Below are 18,593 nucleotides of genomic sequence, written 5' to 3'. Positions count from 1 at the left end.
ACTTAAGAAAGAGAAAAACATTAAGAGATCCAGATTTCAATTAACTTTGCCATTGATTTTTGTGTAATTCTGGGGGAGGCATTATTCTTTGGGTAAAGGTGAGGGGGCAAAGAACTCACAGATTAATGAAGGTTCTAACGTGGGCAGTGGGCAAGGGCTGAGATTCCCACTGTCCTGGTCCCCAGGCCCTGATGAAAAGCAGAAATATTAGGAAAATGGCCTGGAAGAGAGGCCTGCTGCTGCCCTGCCCCTGACAGTGGAGGGTCCACCATTCACGCAGAAAAGTCTGGGTGAAGAGCACACCCTTGTTTCCTTTTAATGTAATTTACGTATTTGGTGCTTCACAGAATTCCCTCATTTTTTAACTGGTCAATCAAATATGTATGCAACCTTTTTTTTAAACTGCGATTGTTTCATAATCATTGAATGCATATCCTTCATAACAAGAGACCACTGGGTTAGCACGTGCCCGCACACGTGCACGCACATACACACGCGTGCACGCACTACATAAACACAGCAGAGGCAACCACTGATACAGTTATAATTTTTAATGTGCTGTGTCACTGCCTGTGTCCTGGAGGACGTAAGTCTCTGTGAAAATAGATTTAAAACAACGGGCAGTTTAATCAGATAGGTAGACGGCACTCACCTCTGCCCCCTGGAAATATGATTTCAGCATAACGCCTGGGGGCGGGGGGAGTTCACTGAAGTGCATCCCTTCTGAGCAGAAGAGTGAAAGCAGCTGTCGTGAGAACCCTTTCCTGGCGGGGCTGTGAGGGCATCTGCTGGTGTGACACCCATGAGGAAGAAGGTGATGTTCACCATTATCAACAGGTTAACTGTTAGAACTGAGCAGAAGAAACGGGGTGTAATTATAAATGATGCACTTAGGAGTTTCACTTTGGAAGGTTTATTCCAGCTACATGGGACCTGTGCTAGGGCCTCTCTTCTCCCATCCTGCCCCAGTTTGGCCCAGGAGGCCCAGAAAGCACTTAGTAAATAGTTATCGGGTTACAGAAACTCCCATGTTTGTGAACCTCGGAAGCTGGGCCAGCTGGGCCTTGTTTTCTCACGTATGTGACATGAGACGACCCAATCACCGAGGGGAAACCTACAGAGGTTGAGCAACCCTAGTGCCACCTTCGGGTCCCCCAGCTCCCGCGGGGGCTCGGAAGGGTCAGCTCCGGGGGGGGGGGGGGGGGGTCCGCCTGCCGTGGTCCAGGTGCCCCGTCTCTTCTACACGTCAAATCATTTTGGCCACCGCGTGGGCGAGCCGAGTCTGCACCTTGGCTGTGCTCCTCTCTGACCTTGGGAAAGTTACCTTGAACGGAGCTTAATGTCGTTACCTGCAAACTGAAGGCTGTGACGTCTGCCTTGCGGGGCCGCTCCGTCCGTGAGAGGTGGTGGAGGGGATGTCCGCCCTCACTGGCCTTTTAGTCCATGGCAACGGCTCTTCCTCTCGCCGCGATGCTGGGACTTGGATTGGACCAGGAACAGAAGCCAAATCAGTGCTTCCTGCTAAGAGACGAGAAGAGGGAACATGCCCACCTCCAGGCCAGAAGATGCTCCAGAAGTGGGTTTGGCTGGTTGGTTGTTTAGAGGAGGAAGGTTGGTGGGAGGAGGTTGGCTGAGAATGTTCCCCAAGCTGGCATGGCTGACTGGCGCTGACCTTTAGGCATCACCGACGGGCCTCAGTTCTGTATAAAACTGGGGGTATTTTCATGTCGTGATGTGGGGTGGCATTTCACCTCTACAGATCTCACACAGTAGCACCCCTAGCATATTGGTTAATGCTTTGGGGCTCTTAGGGCTCCTTTGGTACTAACATATGCTTCCGTATACTCATCTGTACTCAAGGCTACCAAAAGGGCATTTTCATCAATGCTGTGTTCAGTACAACTAAAAATGATGTGTTTGTCAAAATCTAAAATAGAAACAATCTCTAGCTACTCAGTGATGTGAGAACCAAGGAGACAAGACAGCCGTGTGCTTGAGCAGACTGTACCTGAAGCTCCAGTGCATGGTGTGAGTTTCCCCATGAGACAGAGGGAGATGACACGCCCAGAGAAGGGATGGGTGTGGCCTCCAGTCCCAAAAAAATACTCCTCCACAGCTCCAGAGTTGAAGAAACGGGCAGTGCTTTGCCTGGTAAAAGAAAACGGAGAAAAACTGTCTTCAGATATTTGGTGAGAACTTTTGTGTATAAGAGTGCGCCCTACTTTACGTGCATCAGGAAGTAAAACTAAAACCAATCGTGGCATCTACATGAAGGCAGGTTTTGACTCAACTGAAGGAGGAGATTTCAGTTACTGCATTTGAAGGTGAGATGCACAGCCCTGAGTGACAGTGAGCTCCATAAGCTGAAGGTGTTCAAGCTTGGGGAACGGGCTTCGTCGGAGGAGGCCCGTCACACCTGGCTTACGGGGCTGTGACGAGGACCAGGAGATCACAGCTTCAGACCCCCGCTATGCCTTGGTGACTTGGACACCCTGCTCTGGGCTGCCCCTACCTGAAAGTTCACCTTCCAAGCAACAGACTTCAGAGGCTGCAACCAATGAAGGCTCTTCTTGTCTCCCCATTACTGGCCTCTGCCCTCCCACCCTGGGGCTCCCCTGTGACCCTGAAACCTGAGACCCTCCAGCAAAACTCAGTCTCCAACCATGCTTGACCCGGAGGTAAGGGGGAAAATAAAGGGGTATTAATGTCCCCTGAGGAAAGCCATTGAACAATCAGAGGTTGGAACTGGCAGATACATTCTCTCCCGTTTCTTCCTCCCCTTCATCCACTGGGTCAGTTTCTCCTGAGACCTAATAGTTCATGCTTTGGGAGGATGGTCCCTGCACTATCGCCCTGCAGCTGCTGTAACGAATTACCACAAATTTGGTGGCTTAAACAACAGGAATGTATTCTCTCACAGTTCTGGAGGCCAGCAGTCTGCAATCAGTGTGGCCGGCCCACACGGAGCTGTCAGCAGGGGCTGTGCCCCCTCCAGAGGCTGGAGGGGGGTGGTTCCTTTCTCACCTCCTGCAGCTCCTGGTGACGCCCACGTTCCTTGGCTTGTGGCCGCATCACTCCAGCCTCTGCCTCGTGGTCACACTGCCTTCTCCTCCTCTGTGTGTCAAATCTGCCTCTGTCTCTGCCTCCTTATCATAAAGACAGTTACAACTGGATTTAGGACCTACCCAGATAATCCAAGGTAACCCTCCATCTCAAGATCCTTAATCACATCTTATTCCTGGATTGAACTCTCCACTGAAGAGACAGCACATGAGCTTTTTCCACAAGCTCTCCTTTCTGCGGAGCACAAAATAATACACATAAATCATTAAGAACTTTGCACACAGTAATGGTAGTAACAGTAGTAGTAATACAATAATAGTTCCCACAGTTTTCAATGAGATTTTACTTTTTTCCAGAGCGTTGCTAAATCGCTTAAAAAGAGACTTAGACACTGAGGAGATGGAGGTCATCTATTTCAGTAGAATTTTACACTGTGTTGAGAGATTTATTTCCCCCTCTACAAAACATTTCCAGCGTGGGGACAATTTCTCAGTAGAATACCTGCTAAAAGATTAGAATTAGAAAAAGAAGGGTTTTCCCACAGCAAACGGAAGAAAATTCACTTCACGGCAGGAAAGTTAAATAAATTGGTTAATGCTTACAAATTTCTTACAGAGGAAAAGTGTTATCTGTATCACTGTTAAGTCCTGCAATGCATATGCTTTTTGTGCTGAAACAAATTGCATTTCTGAAAACAAGAGCGCCCTGGGTCCAGGGAATATCAGAGAAGTAGCACAGCTTCAAGGATGAATTGCAGGGTCATATACACCCATCTCCAAATTCAGTCAGCAGGGTTGTGACTCACTGATGTGGGAGAAAAAGGAGGAAAAGGCATAATTTTCTACTGTACTTCCCAGAGGTCTTTGCAGTGACAACCGTACAATGGAAGATTCTGGAAGGTTTTATTTTGTTTTGTTTTGATGAGGCAACTTCATTGGTACCTTTGTTTCAGGAATCATATGACTCTTAGGTTCAAGGTTACCTGAAGAGTGTTAAGTAGCCAACGACATTGACTCTTTGACTATAAGGGGAATACTGGCAAACGTCCCTGTTAAAAGGACAAGTATCAAAAACAGAACTTTCAAGAACTTCACTTCACCTACCAGGACACAAAAAATTCAATATTTTGGTTAAAGCTGCTTCCTCCAGGCACATTTGATAATCATCATTTCAAAAATTACAAGACACATCACTGAAGGAATATAATGTGATTAAGACTGTATTGGACAGTATGGTCAACATACTGGCATGTTTCATATATGTCGCCTAATTGGACAATTCATATTTGAAAATGTCTCTGATAGGGATTCTCTTGGACTTTAGGTAAAAAATTCTAACTTTCAAATCTTCTAAACCTAGACTATCTCCATCTTTTGGTTGCTGGTATAATCTGCTATCATCATTTCACCATCTCTCTTTCGCTTTCCTATCTTGTTACACACACACACACACACACACATATATACACACACATAAACACACATACACACATAAACACACACACACATATACAAACACACACACATATATATACACACACATACACACACATACATTCACACACACACATATACACACATATACACATATATACACACACATAAACATACACATACACTCATATATACTCACATACACACAAATACACACATACACAATACACAGACACAGACACACACATACACACATACACACATACACACAAATACACACACATACATACACACGTTCACACACGCATACATACACATACACACATATACACATACACACATTCACACACACACACACACACACACACACACACACACTATCCAAAACAATGTCTCCGGCAACATTTTGTTGAGTGACAGGATTACTCTCCCTTTCCCATCCCATCTACCCTCTTTCTTCGTATCAAAAACAAGGGCCAGCTCCTTGGGCAGCTCAGGAGAAACCATGAGGAAATCTCTATACTTCTGGACTCCAGCCACAGGGGTCCAAGAACAAAATTATTCTAAGGGTCTTCCAACTCTTCTTTAAGTAGTCATCACTCTCCCTGAAAAATTCAGCTCTTTCTCCAGTTCATAGCAGACTCATAAATATTGTTGAATAGTGAAGGAAGGAGGGAAGGGAGGGAGGGAGGGAGGGAGGAGAAGGAACTAAAGAACTGAGTAGTTCTGAAACCGTGGAAAGAAACGTGACGTACAGAAGCATATGGTGTCCTGAAAAGCACACTGATTAGAACCAGGAGACACAGATTCCAGTGCTTCTACTGGCTTATTAAATCTTTGATAGGCTAAGTCTCATTTGCTTACATGCCAAAGAGAAATACCACTTATCCAATGTTTTATGGATAATATCTATGCCACAAATACAGCACCTCATGGCTTAGAAAACACTTGGACTCTCTCTACTTGACCCTCGCAACCAACTGGTGCAGAGGGGGCCCATCTTTGGGCCTGGCAGCAGAAGTCCACCTATTGACCATAGATGTTTCTTTTATTAAAGGTGACCGTAGGTCTTTAAGTCACTAATAAAGGTGCACTCCAAGCCATCAACACCTTCTCCTCCAGGTAGCAGACAAAGGAAGAGCCCAGCCGTGATCCATGACCTGCCACCAAGACAATCATGGCAGAACCTTTTCTCAAACCGTGACTTCTTGGGCCAAATCCTTCTCACTTCCTGCTACCTATACACCTATACTGATCACCCATGACAAAAGCACATCACCAAAGGCCCTCAGCATCTCATCAAAAGAGGACCACAATTAAAATTCCTATAAACACATTTTTCAGCACGGAGTAGATATCTAGCAGATACTCAGTGAATTGGATACACTACATCAAGAGTCAGCAAACTTTTTCTGCAAAGAACCATATAGTAAACCTTTTAGGTTTTGTAGACCATAGAGTCTTTGTCACCACTGCTCCACATCTCGGTCCAAAAGCAGCCGTAGACAGCACATACACAAATGGGTATGGCTATGGCCCGTAAATCTTAACTTACAAAGAGAGGCAACAGGTCAGATGTAGCCCACGGGCCTTTGACAAACCCCAGGACTTACATCAACTTTGAGAAAAGCCTTGATGTCAAAAACATTGTTTTAACACTTCCTTTTAGAGGTCGGGTCCTGCCAACTCTTAATGTTATATCCAGGCATTTTTGTCCCTCTTTTCCACTGTCCTCTGATAAACACCCACTGGCCGAGGAGACATGGGGCTTTTACCCTTCAAATGCAGTTATTCTGGAAGACAAAGCAGGGGCAGAAATTAAAACCAGACCCCAGGTCTTTGTGCCGTACCCAGCAATATCAAGTGCCCCTCTTCAAATTGTACCCGGTTGGCTGTACACCTAATAAAGAAAATAGAACTATTCTTTCGCTTAATCGTCTTTTAGTAAGGGGATGGGGGGCCAGGTTTACTAACGGCCCTTATAAAACGCCGGCTGAAAGGGAAAAATGCTCCTTGTCACCACAGAACCTTTTTCATGTGAAGCTACACGATCACTTTTCATTCTGTCTCTCAAGCACCCCATGGCACCCATCCATGTATTAGGCTAATAACTGCATGAATCTAGTTAAAAGGAACCAAGCAATTATTTTAATTAGAAGAGAACAAAAATAACACTCCTGGATTCTGTTTTAAGGGACAAGAAGGAAGTAGTCAGGGTTCAAAAAGATCCCACAAAATATTTTTGTGAAAGGAAAAATAATTAAGGCCAAATTTAGAATGTACTTGCAATAAATGGGCCAAATAAAATGAATGGCACCACTGTGCAGCTAAAACCCATTCATATAGAAGAGCCCCAGAAAGTCCATTTTTATGTGATACCATTTGGAGAGTATAGCCAATTTCACAAAGTGAAAGTAAATGTCTAGTAGGGACTTTAATGATCCTTGTGAATCTCTTACACAATTTCTTATAGAGTTTCTGTGTAAACTCTTCTATTAATAAGGGAAAAGGGGAAGGATCTCAGTCAGTTGCCTTTTAAGTAGGATTATTTTTTTTTTCATTTAAATTCTTAGAGTAAATGGTTCATATTTGTTACTCCGGAAAAATCTATCTTTATAGAAAATCCTTGCTGTTAATCCATTCTACAAAAAGCGAATGCCACGTAAGAGAGTTTTAACCATTTGAACTGAATTCAGTCGTACAGGAGGAGATGGTATCTGCGGACTTTCCATAGCCTTGGCCTTCCTACCTCCCTACCTCATGGTATTTGGGCCATCTGAGTCCATCTCAGGCTTCCAAAAAGAGATGAAATGAAATGCAAGCTAGTCAACTAGTCAGTGTTGCCCCTTCTGTTTGAAGCTACATATGTTTACTGAGCACCTGTTGGCTACCAGGCTGAGACCTGGACCCTGCCTGCAAAGAGTTCACCATCTAACCACGGAAATTAGAAGCTGACCACGCAGCCCCAGCTGCGAGGAGTCAAGGGTTCTGGCCTGAGCTGATTATCAAAGAATGCATTATCCAGGAGGAAGCCCTGGACAGCCTATGCCTGGGATTTGAAAGAGCAGCACACACAAAACCCCACGGCGCACACCAGTAACCACAGGCAGCTGGAGATGCTGGAGAGGGATGCGGGCCGAGGAGGAAGGAGGAGCCCAGCCAGTGGGGGCACCGTGTATGTGTTCATGAGCCTGCACTTCACCTTGTAAAGCCATCAAGGAGTTGTCAACAAGGGCTAAGGTGGCCAGCTGTCCATTTTGGAGCGAGCACTTGGATGGCTGAGAAGAGGATGAAATGAAGATTAGGTGTTCTAGAAGTGCCACAGTCCGGAGGACCACAGCAAGAAGGCATGGAAAGATGGGTGAGCTACGAGATATACAGTATTGAAGGAGATTTAAAAAAAAAAAACTCAGTTGAGCAGTGACTGAAGGGTCAAAAGGAGGAGATGAAATCGGCTTTGAAGATTCTCATTGGGATCAGGTGTTTTATCTGAATGCTTATCATACGTCCAGAAAGTTCTCATCTTATAGGTTCTCCTTTAAACCCAGGATGGACCTTGATCATGGGTCTTGGGATTGAGACACAGTGACACAGTTCAGTGGGCACACGAGCTTACTGCCGAGAGCCACATGAAAACTCCTAGATCACCTAACTTCTATTTACTTTCCCAGGCAAAACTCACACAAAACCAGTTTCCTGCCAAAAGTCTAATGTAAAATATACAGAAGCTTGGAATGAAAGATAATTGTGATGAATAAATACTTACTGTGACGGTTGATTTTACATGTCAGCTCGACTGGGCTAAGGAATGCCCAGGTAGCTGGTGAAACATTATTTCTGGGCATGTCTGTGAGGGCATTTCTGGAGGAGATCAGCATTTGGATGGGTGGATGGAGTAAAGAAGATCACCCTCACCACTGCGGTGGGCACCATCCAACCCACTGAAGGCCTGGATAGAACAGAAAGGCAGAGGAAGGGTGAATTTTCTCTCTGCTTGAGCTGGGAGGCCCATCTTCTCCTGCCCTTGGACATAGGAGCTCCCAGTTCTCAGGCCTTCAGAATCCAACCAGGTGTATAGCACAGGTGTATTCCATTATCTTGTAATAACTTTTAATGGAATATAATCTGTAAAAGTACTGAATCACTATACTACACACCTGAAACTAATATAATATCATAAATCAACTCTGCTTCAATTAGAAAAGAATCCAACCAGGACTTACACCATTGCTCATCCTTCAGCCCCCAACCCCACAATTCTCAGGCCTTCAGACTTGGACTGGGTTACACCACCAGCCTTCCTGGTCCCCAGTTTGCAGACAGCAGATCAAGCGACTTCCTGGTCTCTATAATTGTGCTAGCCAATTCCTATAGTAGATCATATATACGTCTATGTATATTCTATTGGTTCTGTTTCTCTGGAGAACCCTGACTAATATACTTAGGACAAACTATGTATATTTTTAATCACTATATTAGATCAGATTCATTTATGTTTTAATTTTTTTTAAGTCTGTAAAGAAGACACTTCTCAACTCCTTTTATGGGCCAGCTAAACCTTGATAACACACCTGGCAAGGACATTACACTAAAGGAAAATTACAGGTAAATTTCATCCATACATATCGTAAAAATTATCAAAACATGCAATAATACATGAAATAAATAATATATCATAAACAAATTCAGTTTAGTCCAGAAATGCAAGGTTGGTTTGACATTAACAAACCTATTGAATAATTCACCACATTAACAGAATAAAGGGGAAAAAGTCATATGATCAGTCTATAAATGAGTACTTAATTTATGACAAAAGTGTCACTTCAGAGCACTGGGGAAAGGAAGTCTTTTTTATTAATGGTGTAAGGTAAGTAGATATGATGGAGGAAAAACAAACTTGATCCCAGCCTCACACCATACACGAAAGTCAACACCATGTGGATTACAGATGTAAATGTGAAAGGTGAAACAATAAAGCTTCCAGAAGATAATATAAAAGAATACTTTCATGGCATCGGGGTAAGCAAAGCTCTCTTAAGTAGGACATAGGAAGCACTAACTATAAAGGAAAGTATTGGTAAATTAGACTACACTAAAATTAAAATCTTTCTCTCGTCCAAAGACACCATAAAGTAAGTGACAAGTCAAGCCCATGGTGGTATATGATATTTGCAATATATATAACCAAAAAAGGATCATATCCAGAATATATATCTCCTACAAATCAGTAAAAGAGATGAACAATACAATAAGAAAACTAGCAGGACACTTGAAAACCTGTTCACAAAATACCCAAATAGCCAATGTACATGAAAAGATGCTCAACTCATTAATAATCCAGGAAATCAAATTAAAACCACAATGAGATTCAATTACATACCACCAGAACGACCAAAATCAAGAAGACCAAGAGAACCAGACGTTAACGAGGAGGTAGAGCAGCATAAGTCTCTCCCACTGCTGGTGGGAGTGGAAACTGACACAACCTCTTTGGAAAACTGACATTATTAAAGCCAATCACAGCTGTGCCCTACAACGTGGTAAGTCCCCCTTTGGTCTACACACCCAACAGAAATGCACACACCCACACACGCACCAAAGGCGTGCACAAGATAGCTTACAGCCACCCTCTCTGAAATAGCCTAAAACTGAAACAACTCAAACGTTCATCAGGAGTAGAACGGGTAAACCGTGCTATGGAACTGATACAATGGAAGGAAATACAACAGGGAAAAAATACTATACTTACACCCAACAACATAGATACAGCTCACAAACATAGTGTTGAAAGAGTGAAGCCAGACACAAAAGAACAGCTACCATGTGATTCCATTTACATGATGTCCCCTGCTAAAGAAGAAAAAAAAATCTATGAGGTCAGAAATAAGGATGGTGGTTATCTTTGAGGAGGAAGGAGGGGTCCCATCACAGGAGCAATCAGGGATAGCTGTGTTGTCTTTCTTATTCCGAGGGTGGTTACAGGGGTGTGTTCCCTCCAGGATAACACATTGATCACGTGCTTCCGCTCTCTGCAAGCTTCCACATGTGGAACCCTAATAAAGCTTCAAAAAAGTTTCACATGTTTATTTCTTAGGTGAAGCAAAGGGAGGGACTAACACAGAAAATAGTATAGAATATCTTTATTAAAATCAATCAGTGGTTTGCTCTTACCTGGGTTCAGTTTGCTCTCTTGATGTCAGCTACTGGGCAGAAAATGGGAAGAACCACATATGTGATTAGAGGTCAGCTGGGCTGGGAAGAAGAGAATGTCTTTTCTTGAGGAAAAATGAATAAAACTGGGACCCTCTGCAGTTTAGCGAAGAGGTAAAGAATGTATGAGGAAAAAACGATTAAAGACCCAATGTATAAAATAATGGCAATAATGGAGGACCTTGGGGAGACTCCTATATTTCCAGCCTTCTTATGTAAAGCAGGATTAAAAGGTAACAAATTTAGGCTGGTTGCAAGGAAATACTTCCTTATGAAATGTATAATTAACCTCTAGCCAATGGTTTAGTAAAATCCAACGCCTCCCTCAAAAAAAAAAAAAAAAAAAAGATTAGCTATTTATAGCAGCCGAAACAGCATCAGCAGTTACACTGACTAATATTATATTACAAAGACTCCCCTGCTTCCAGGCAAAAACCGAGAGCCAGCTGGGGTCAGGAAGGAAATTTTCCCTTTGGTGTAGTATTTCACAGCTCTGTTATCTAATAGTGAACCATCCAGACGCTGCCTGGCGTTTGCACCTCCGTTCCCGGCACCTGGCTCTGGGATCCAGGCTGCTGCACTGAAACAGGCCATTGTTTTCATCCTGGATGGAACACCTGTAGGCCTATATTTAGGCAACACCTTGTATTTCCAAAAGGTAAACACAAGGAATATAATCAAAATTGTTCCTAACACTACTGTTTTTACATCAACAATCTATAAATATATGGAAGAACTCAGTATACGTGTGAAATAAACAGAGCAGATATGCCTACATGGACGTAATTCAAAAGACAGCTCTGTAATTTAGCAGCTTGGATCTCAATTGTTGTATTTTGCGGCATGAAAAACACAGATATTATTCATCAAAGTGATTGTCCTGCGCACTTGTATACCTTATATAATTTATTTTTTCAGGGCTTTTTACTTCAAAGAAATCACTAGCTAATGACATTTCAGACTTTAGAAATTTTTCTGATAGCACACTGCTATTCCCTCAGGGACAGGATTGTGAATAAGTGGATTTTTTTAAAGATCATTAACAGATATTACAAACCAATTCAACTGAGCATTTTCTTTGCAAATTACCTTTAACTTTTAAAGCCATTGGAAAAGGAAAAAGAAAAGAAAAAAAAAAAAAAAAGACAGTGAGTGATTTAATTTACTTAACCTGTCTACAAATTGCAGCTTTGCACTCCATCGGCGACTGCATTTTCAACCAAAAAACATCTCTAACTGTCTCTAATAGAGATATTTTTCTAAATGATCACACTTGATGAGTGATATTTCAAAAGATAGTGATGCTTCGTTTTTTTTATCATTGAACAAGTTGCCCTGGAATTGAGAATGCTTATTTTATTGATATGTTTAAAGCAAAACCAGCCCTGCACTGTCTGTATCTGTTGCTTAATTAAAACTCTCAGGTAACTAGCAGGTTTATCATTTTCTGAGCAAATGGATGGTGGAGCTCTGGTGGTAGATTGTGGGGTTTTGGGGGCAGGGAGGAGGCTCTTTTATTTAATGATCAAACCATAGTTTCCTGGTTAAAGAGCTAATATTTGGGTGGAGAAGCACCTTTATTCCCCACGTACATCAGGCCTGATTCCTATTTGCATCAGCACCCCGTTGTGTATGTTTTCCATTCAAAGAGCTCCCGTGGACTTCAAAGGGAGTTGCCTGCGAGGCCTGAACGGGCCCTGAACTGGGAGAAACCATGCCAAGTCCAGCTTGCGCTGGAGCCCCCAAATCATGTCACAAAATTAAAGGGTGTCCCCTACCTACGCCATCCCACAGAGCATGTGGGAAATGTCCCCAGGCTTGCCAAGCGCTACACTGGCTTCTCAGGCTACTCTTTATAAATATTTGATGAGTGGCACTCCATTTATAAGGAACTATGTTAATAAGAATATTCTTTGAAATCGGAGTCCAACGTAGGCTTTAAAAGGGGTCATTGTTTGAGGGACTACACATTTCCCTTTTTTCCCTTTTAAAGTGCAAAGTCAACTTACCACAGACCAAACAAAGGCACCTATGTCCTTTTGGATGTCCCATCAGCCAAAAAATGGGTAGGGTTCTATTCTGAAGGATGTTCTGTTTTTGGAAGGAGTCATGACATTATTGAGGGTAAAGGAACATAAGAGCTAATGTCTCTTGAGCATCTCTTGTATGACAGATATTTTCATTCTCTTCTTTTCATCCTCACCGAAATATTATGCAGTAGACTATACTATCCCCATTCTAAAGATGGAAAAATGGGCCTCACAGAGACCATACAAGTTGTTACTCCAGAGCCGCATGACAGGAAGTGCAGAGCTGGTCTGGAACCTACATCTACCCAACCCCACAGCCCTTGTTTGTTTTTCTACCTCACACTAACTCCCAGGTGTCCGCCAATTTCAAATGTCAAGTTCACATCTTCCAGCAGCTGCCATTCTTCTCAAGAGCTGGAACTCGAAGATTATGGGTTCCTTCAATTCAAGCTCAGGAAGGGAATACTGTATCCCACCTGCTGACGATTAAATTGCAAAAGAAATGTTTTGCCCCCAAGAGTTCCCAGTGGGATCCTGCCAGGAAAGGCGAAACCCAAGGTGGCTGCAGATCTACAGTAGCTGGGTTGAGTGCCACGTGAGCATCCCAAAACCCTGACGCACCTCAGTGGACCTCAGATAATAGGGGTGATGTTAGTGATCACTGCAGACTTCCTTGGAGACAAGTTCAAGAAGGATGAGGAGGACCGGCAAGGGCTCCAGGAGGACAGAGGACCCAGATGCCAATGTGTAGAGAGGTGGCACGTCCCAAATCATCACAACCCATATTTTTAAGTGTTGGGATGGGAGGAGAAAGGTGGAATTCCACTGATCTCCTTGGGCGTCTCCCCAACCTCAAGATGTGGGAGCCCTGATTAGGTCTCAGAGGTGGACGCTTGGTGGTCAGAGAGGGAGGTTAGGGGCCGAGTCTCTAGTCTACCTGATGAGCGGACACGGGCCCCCAGTGCACCACGGAGTAACGAGAACCCCCATGACCATCCCATATCCTTCCTGTTTTCACAAACTCCTACAGCAAGAGCCCCAGAGGCCACAGAAAGGAGCCCAAGCAACTCCATGAGGCCATGGTGGCCACCATTTGCCCTGGGCTCACGGAAAGTTCACCAGAGCAGAGACACACGTTCCCGGGACCTCACACAATGATGTGGCCTTGCCAAGCCTTTGTTCACGTCTCTGAGCTGCCGCCTCACCTGCACAACGGGTGATGGTTTCTGAAAGCACTCCACACGATCCAGGCTGTGGAGACACTGTCTTATCGACCTTTCCTTGCATTTCAGGCACGTTTCTCAACATCAGACTTTTAATTCTCATCCCTGTAAGCTTGGTCTTTTAACAAAAATAAATCTAAATGGGAGTGATTTTTCATGTAATAAAAGCCAAAACCAAAGTTTAAAAATAGGATAAAATAAAACAGGATGTTTTCCAAGCACAGAACATCAATTTGTTTATTTATTTTGAGCTCACTCAACAAATCTTTACACACGCTGAGTTGAGGCTTCCGCAAGGCGTTATGATGTTGGATTTCTAAGCACACTCTACCTTGCCTTTGCGCTTAGGGTAAAATCAAACTTCTAAACATGAAGCACGAATGAGGCCAGGTGTGATCTGATGCCTGCTGGCCTCTCAAACCTCATCCTGACCAGCTCACGGCTCTGCTGTCACCCTGTGGAACGGCTGAGACGCCTCCTCCCTCCTGGGTCTGCCTTTCTTCACCTGCTGGCCCGTCTCCTCACTCTTAATTCGGTTTAAATGTGCTCTCCCCAGAAAGATCTTGCATTGCCTCCAAATCCCAAATGGCCCAGCCCTGATCCTTGCCCATTTCCGTTTCCTTTGGAGCATGATTGCCATGGACCACACTCTCCCTGTTTGCTTGGTCCCTCGTGTACCGTCCATGTCCCCAACCCAGCTGAGACTCCGGAAAGCCAGAGATCATCACAGTCTGTCCCCAACTTTGTCCCCAGGCCCTAGCACAGTCCCTGTCTCAGGAAACAGTGTTGCCTCAAAGCAGCTTTACCTGGTGTAAAATAACATAAAACCCCAGTCAGATAACTTTGTATCATCGGCTGCAGTGGCAGCCCTTGAACTGAAGAAGAAAAGCTCTCATTTCTCTTCCTGCACAAACTCAAGTTCTTCCCACTGCACTTAAGCCCTGCCTTCTCCCTGCCAGGCAGTGGTGCACACTGGATCTGGGAGGACGGCCTGTGTTTACTTCCAGCCAGGGAAATGTCTTACCTGTTCACAGGGTCCTGCTTGCCAAGGAGGCACGACTTCCCCATCATCTGAGTGCGAGATGGCCTTGAGCTTGGCGCCCTGCAGGGTCCAGGTATGACTCTCAGGGGCTCCCTGGGGCTGCTCTGTCCAAGTCAGCACGGGCACCCATGACAGCCCAGAACTCAGCTCCTGTTGCCTCATGAATTGCCGACCCTGCTGCAGGGTGGAGTGTCTTAATTGTTTTTTTCTTTATCGGATCATTTTCAAATTAGAGAAGTACCATATACTAGTTGTAACAACTGAAACAACATTTCGAGCTGCCAGCCCCTGTACTGCCACTGACCTTGTCTATTTCCGGTGGCCTTCTCTCAGTAACAAGTCTCTAGGTCAAGGCCCCTTTCCCTTTCTCACAGGTGCCTCTCCCCATACGTCGTCAGGCAGAGCTGCCCAAGCCTTCAATGGGTACCACTGACTCAGCCCGTTTGTCTCCAGATGGCCATTCCTTCTGACCCTCACCCTACAGGTCATAAACGTGGTCAACACATTTGTGTATTGCTGTGTCAGTTTCAAACATATTCAGATAGGTTATTTCAACTAATTCTTACAATAGTCCATGAAGTAGAGAGGGGTACGTATATTGGCCCCCCCAAATATGTGGGTGTTCAAAAACATTAACAGGCAATTTGCAAAGAAGATGTTAAAATGGCCACATGAAAAAATACTAAGTTTCACTATGGGAGTTGGGATTGACATGTACACACTGCTATATTTAAAATAGATAACCAACAAGGACCTACTGTAAAAAAAAAAAAATTAGGGACTTCCCTGGTGGCACAGTGGTTAAGAATCCGCCTGCCAATGCAGGGGACACAGGTTTGATCCCTGGTCCAGGAAGATCCCACATGCTGTGGAGCAACTAAGCCCGTGCGCCACAACTACTGAGCCTGCGCTCTAGAGCCCATGAGCCACAATTACTGAGCCAGTGCACCACAACTACTGAAGCCCGCATGCTCTAGGGCCCGTGTGCTGCAACTACTGAGCCCGCATGCTGCAACTACTGAAGCCCATGCACCTAGAGCCTGTGCTCCACAGCAAGAGAAGCCACCACAATGAGAAGCCCGCGCACCGCAACGAAGAGTAGCCCCTGCTCGCCGCAACTAGAGAAAGCCGACGCGTAGCAACGAAGACCCAATGCAGCCAAAAAATAAAAAATAAAATTGTTAATTAATTTTTTAAATATAAAAGAGTGCAATAGAGTAAAAAAAAAAACAAAAAATAAAAATAAATTTTAAAAAAAGAAATACAAAGTAGAAGAACTTGGATATACTTTTTGCCTATGGACTAGCAAATATAAGAATGACAACACACTGTTCAACAAAGGAGGAGTGTGGCCGGACACTAAGCGATCGCAGGTAGGAGTAGGTATTGGTGGCGCTGCTCTAACCGATAACTTGCCAACATACAGTGAATTAGAAAACCATGGAACCATGCAATTCTTCTTATAGGAATTTATCCCAAGGAAATAAAGCTATGTAGAAAGTTTAAGCTACAGGGATGTTTTAATATGCGACTAAGTTGAAGTCAAGTCATAGAATAAAATGCTCTGAAAAAATTAAAATAATAACACAGAAGAATATATAATATCATGCAAAGATTCTGGATATAAGTTTTAAAAAATCACACATTGTCTGAGTCCCATATATATAATAGATATGCATATAGATATAAATATAACACACCCCAAAATGTCAAGAAAGGCTATCTCCAAGTGATGGCATTACGGGTGATTTTTATTTTCTTAAGTTCTGCTCATCTCTATTTTCTAAATTATTTATAATAACCACATAGAATTTTGTAAAGAGAAAAGCAATAAAATGATAAAATTAAAAACACTGTCTTTTTCTAAATGGGACCAATTCTACATTTGATTCTTTCATCCACTCACGCATTCATTTGACAAATATTTACGGAACTCCTACTATATACAAAGCATCCTCCTAGCGATCAAAATTATTTTTAAAAAAAATTTTTTAAAAGAGAGGTGGAGAATGTATTCTTGGTAAATAGGAGGAAGCCAGCGAGGGTGCTGGTTTCAACCAGGAATGTCACCAGGCACAGCTGGAGGTCGCTAGGCATTATCCTTCCCTAAACTCAAAAAAACGACCTCAGAGGATACCAATGCACCCAGTCATGCTTGGCTGAGATTTAGCTTCAGAACTGAACCTGGACCTGAAAAAGTGGTTTCTGGGAGTGAAAAATGGAGAGAATGCGTGAGTGTGAGAATCCCCCACGCCCTGAAAGCTCTTCACTCCTGGGTCTACTGCCAGCTTGAGGCAAGTCGGTGGCGTGGCCTGACCACAGGAAAAGTGGTCCCAGGGGGTGCATGACGACAGACACTATTTGGCAGTCCCCAAATGATCCATCTTTTGAATAAGCGATCAATGAAAATGCAACCAAATTCCCCTAAAGCTTCCCCCTGACTCTGCCTCTTGAATAGGCATCCCGCCTCTCACTGTTTCTAGAAAACACTCCCCTTTCCTTGCAGGACAGAGTCCCACACACGCATCAAAGCCAGCTTTCCCAGCACGGAAGCCACCCCAGGAAGCGTAGCACTGGCACAGTCTGTAGTACGTCTTTGCAGCCTCCTAGGGTACCATTTAGCCACCCCATGGGATCACTGCCATATTCCAGGTTAACTCAAGGCATCTGCTTTGAGCTGTCTTTTCCCACAAATCGTGAAGAATTTGTGTTGATTCTTCCCCAGAAGGCCACTTGTGACCAGTGTTCCTCTGGAGGCATGGCCAGGGTCCGGAGGGGAACCATGGAGAAGCGAACCAGCCCTCCTGGGGACTGAACTCGTGACCTCATTAGCACAGGGCTCTAATCAACAGAGCCACCAGGCACATACCTCATTTAAGGCACTGAGGCAGTAATTTGCTAAATGTTAATTCTTAGATTAACTACAGATGCATAGAGTTCCTAGGGGAAAAAAAAAAACGAGAGGGATTTGTTAATTCTTGAAAGGAAATTTGGGTCATCAGTAGATGATACCTTTGGTTCGTTTTAAAATATACTTTCAGCATCGAGAGATGACACCCATCAGGATCCATGGCGCCATATTTTTTTTAATCAACATCCTGACCAGGAGACTTTCAAGGAAAAAGCAAATGGTGTCACTTCCCCACGAGCAAAACTGCACAATGATTCTGTATCAATTCCTCCAAAGTTCACGTTTCAAACTCAGGCACAAAACTCACATGGCACCATGAAGGAAAGGTGTCCCTACCTGAGGCAGAGGTGGTCCTCCCAGTGTGGGAAGGGCTGGACCCCGGATCTCTCCCCGCTCCCGAGAACCCTAATTCCTGTGGCCAGAAGCCCCTCCTGCAGCCCCGTCTCTGTCACTCGGCAGCCAGCCCGCCCCTCCACCCCTTACCTTATCCGTAGCTGGCCCCTGAGGGACCAGTTTTACAAATAGCAAATATGGTTTGGAACAAAGTTTCGACACCGACTCGGCATCCTGTGTCACATTACACTTCTATGAATATTCCACCAACTGTACAACTCTGAAGAAAAGTTTCCGCTTTCCGGCCATTTCAACTTCAGTTGCTCGCACCCTGACAGCGATCTTTGA

The 18,593-nt window shown here is 44.1% G+C and overlaps 1 long non-coding RNA gene across 2 annotated transcripts; it reads right to left on the bottom strand.

Moving 5' to 3' along the window:
- Positions 1-536: 536 nt before the first annotated feature.
- LOC132377387 (uncharacterized) lies at positions 537-18,385 on the bottom strand. 2 transcript variants are annotated; one of them, XR_009506619.1, is made up of 9 exons: positions 17,871-18,385; positions 11,878-15,178; positions 10,246-10,346; positions 8,263-8,445; positions 6,110-6,289; positions 3,186-3,297; positions 2,009-2,148; positions 1,350-1,521; positions 537-851 (listed from the first exon to the last, which is right to left on the bottom strand). It is a non-coding gene; the product is annotated as an uncharacterized LOC132377387 (long non-coding RNA). The 2 variants fall into 2 exon arrangements; XR_009506618.1 differs by having other exon boundaries at positions 11,878-18,385.
- Between the last annotated feature and the right edge of the window lie 208 nt (positions 18,386-18,593).

Source organism: Balaenoptera ricei, chromosome 13 (assembly GCF_028023285.1).
Source record: "Balaenoptera ricei isolate mBalRic1 chromosome 13, mBalRic1.hap2, whole genome shotgun sequence".
NCBI lineage: Eukaryota > Metazoa > Chordata > Mammalia > Artiodactyla > Balaenopteridae > Balaenoptera > Balaenoptera ricei.
This window is presented reverse-complemented; position numbering and strand designations above follow the sequence as displayed.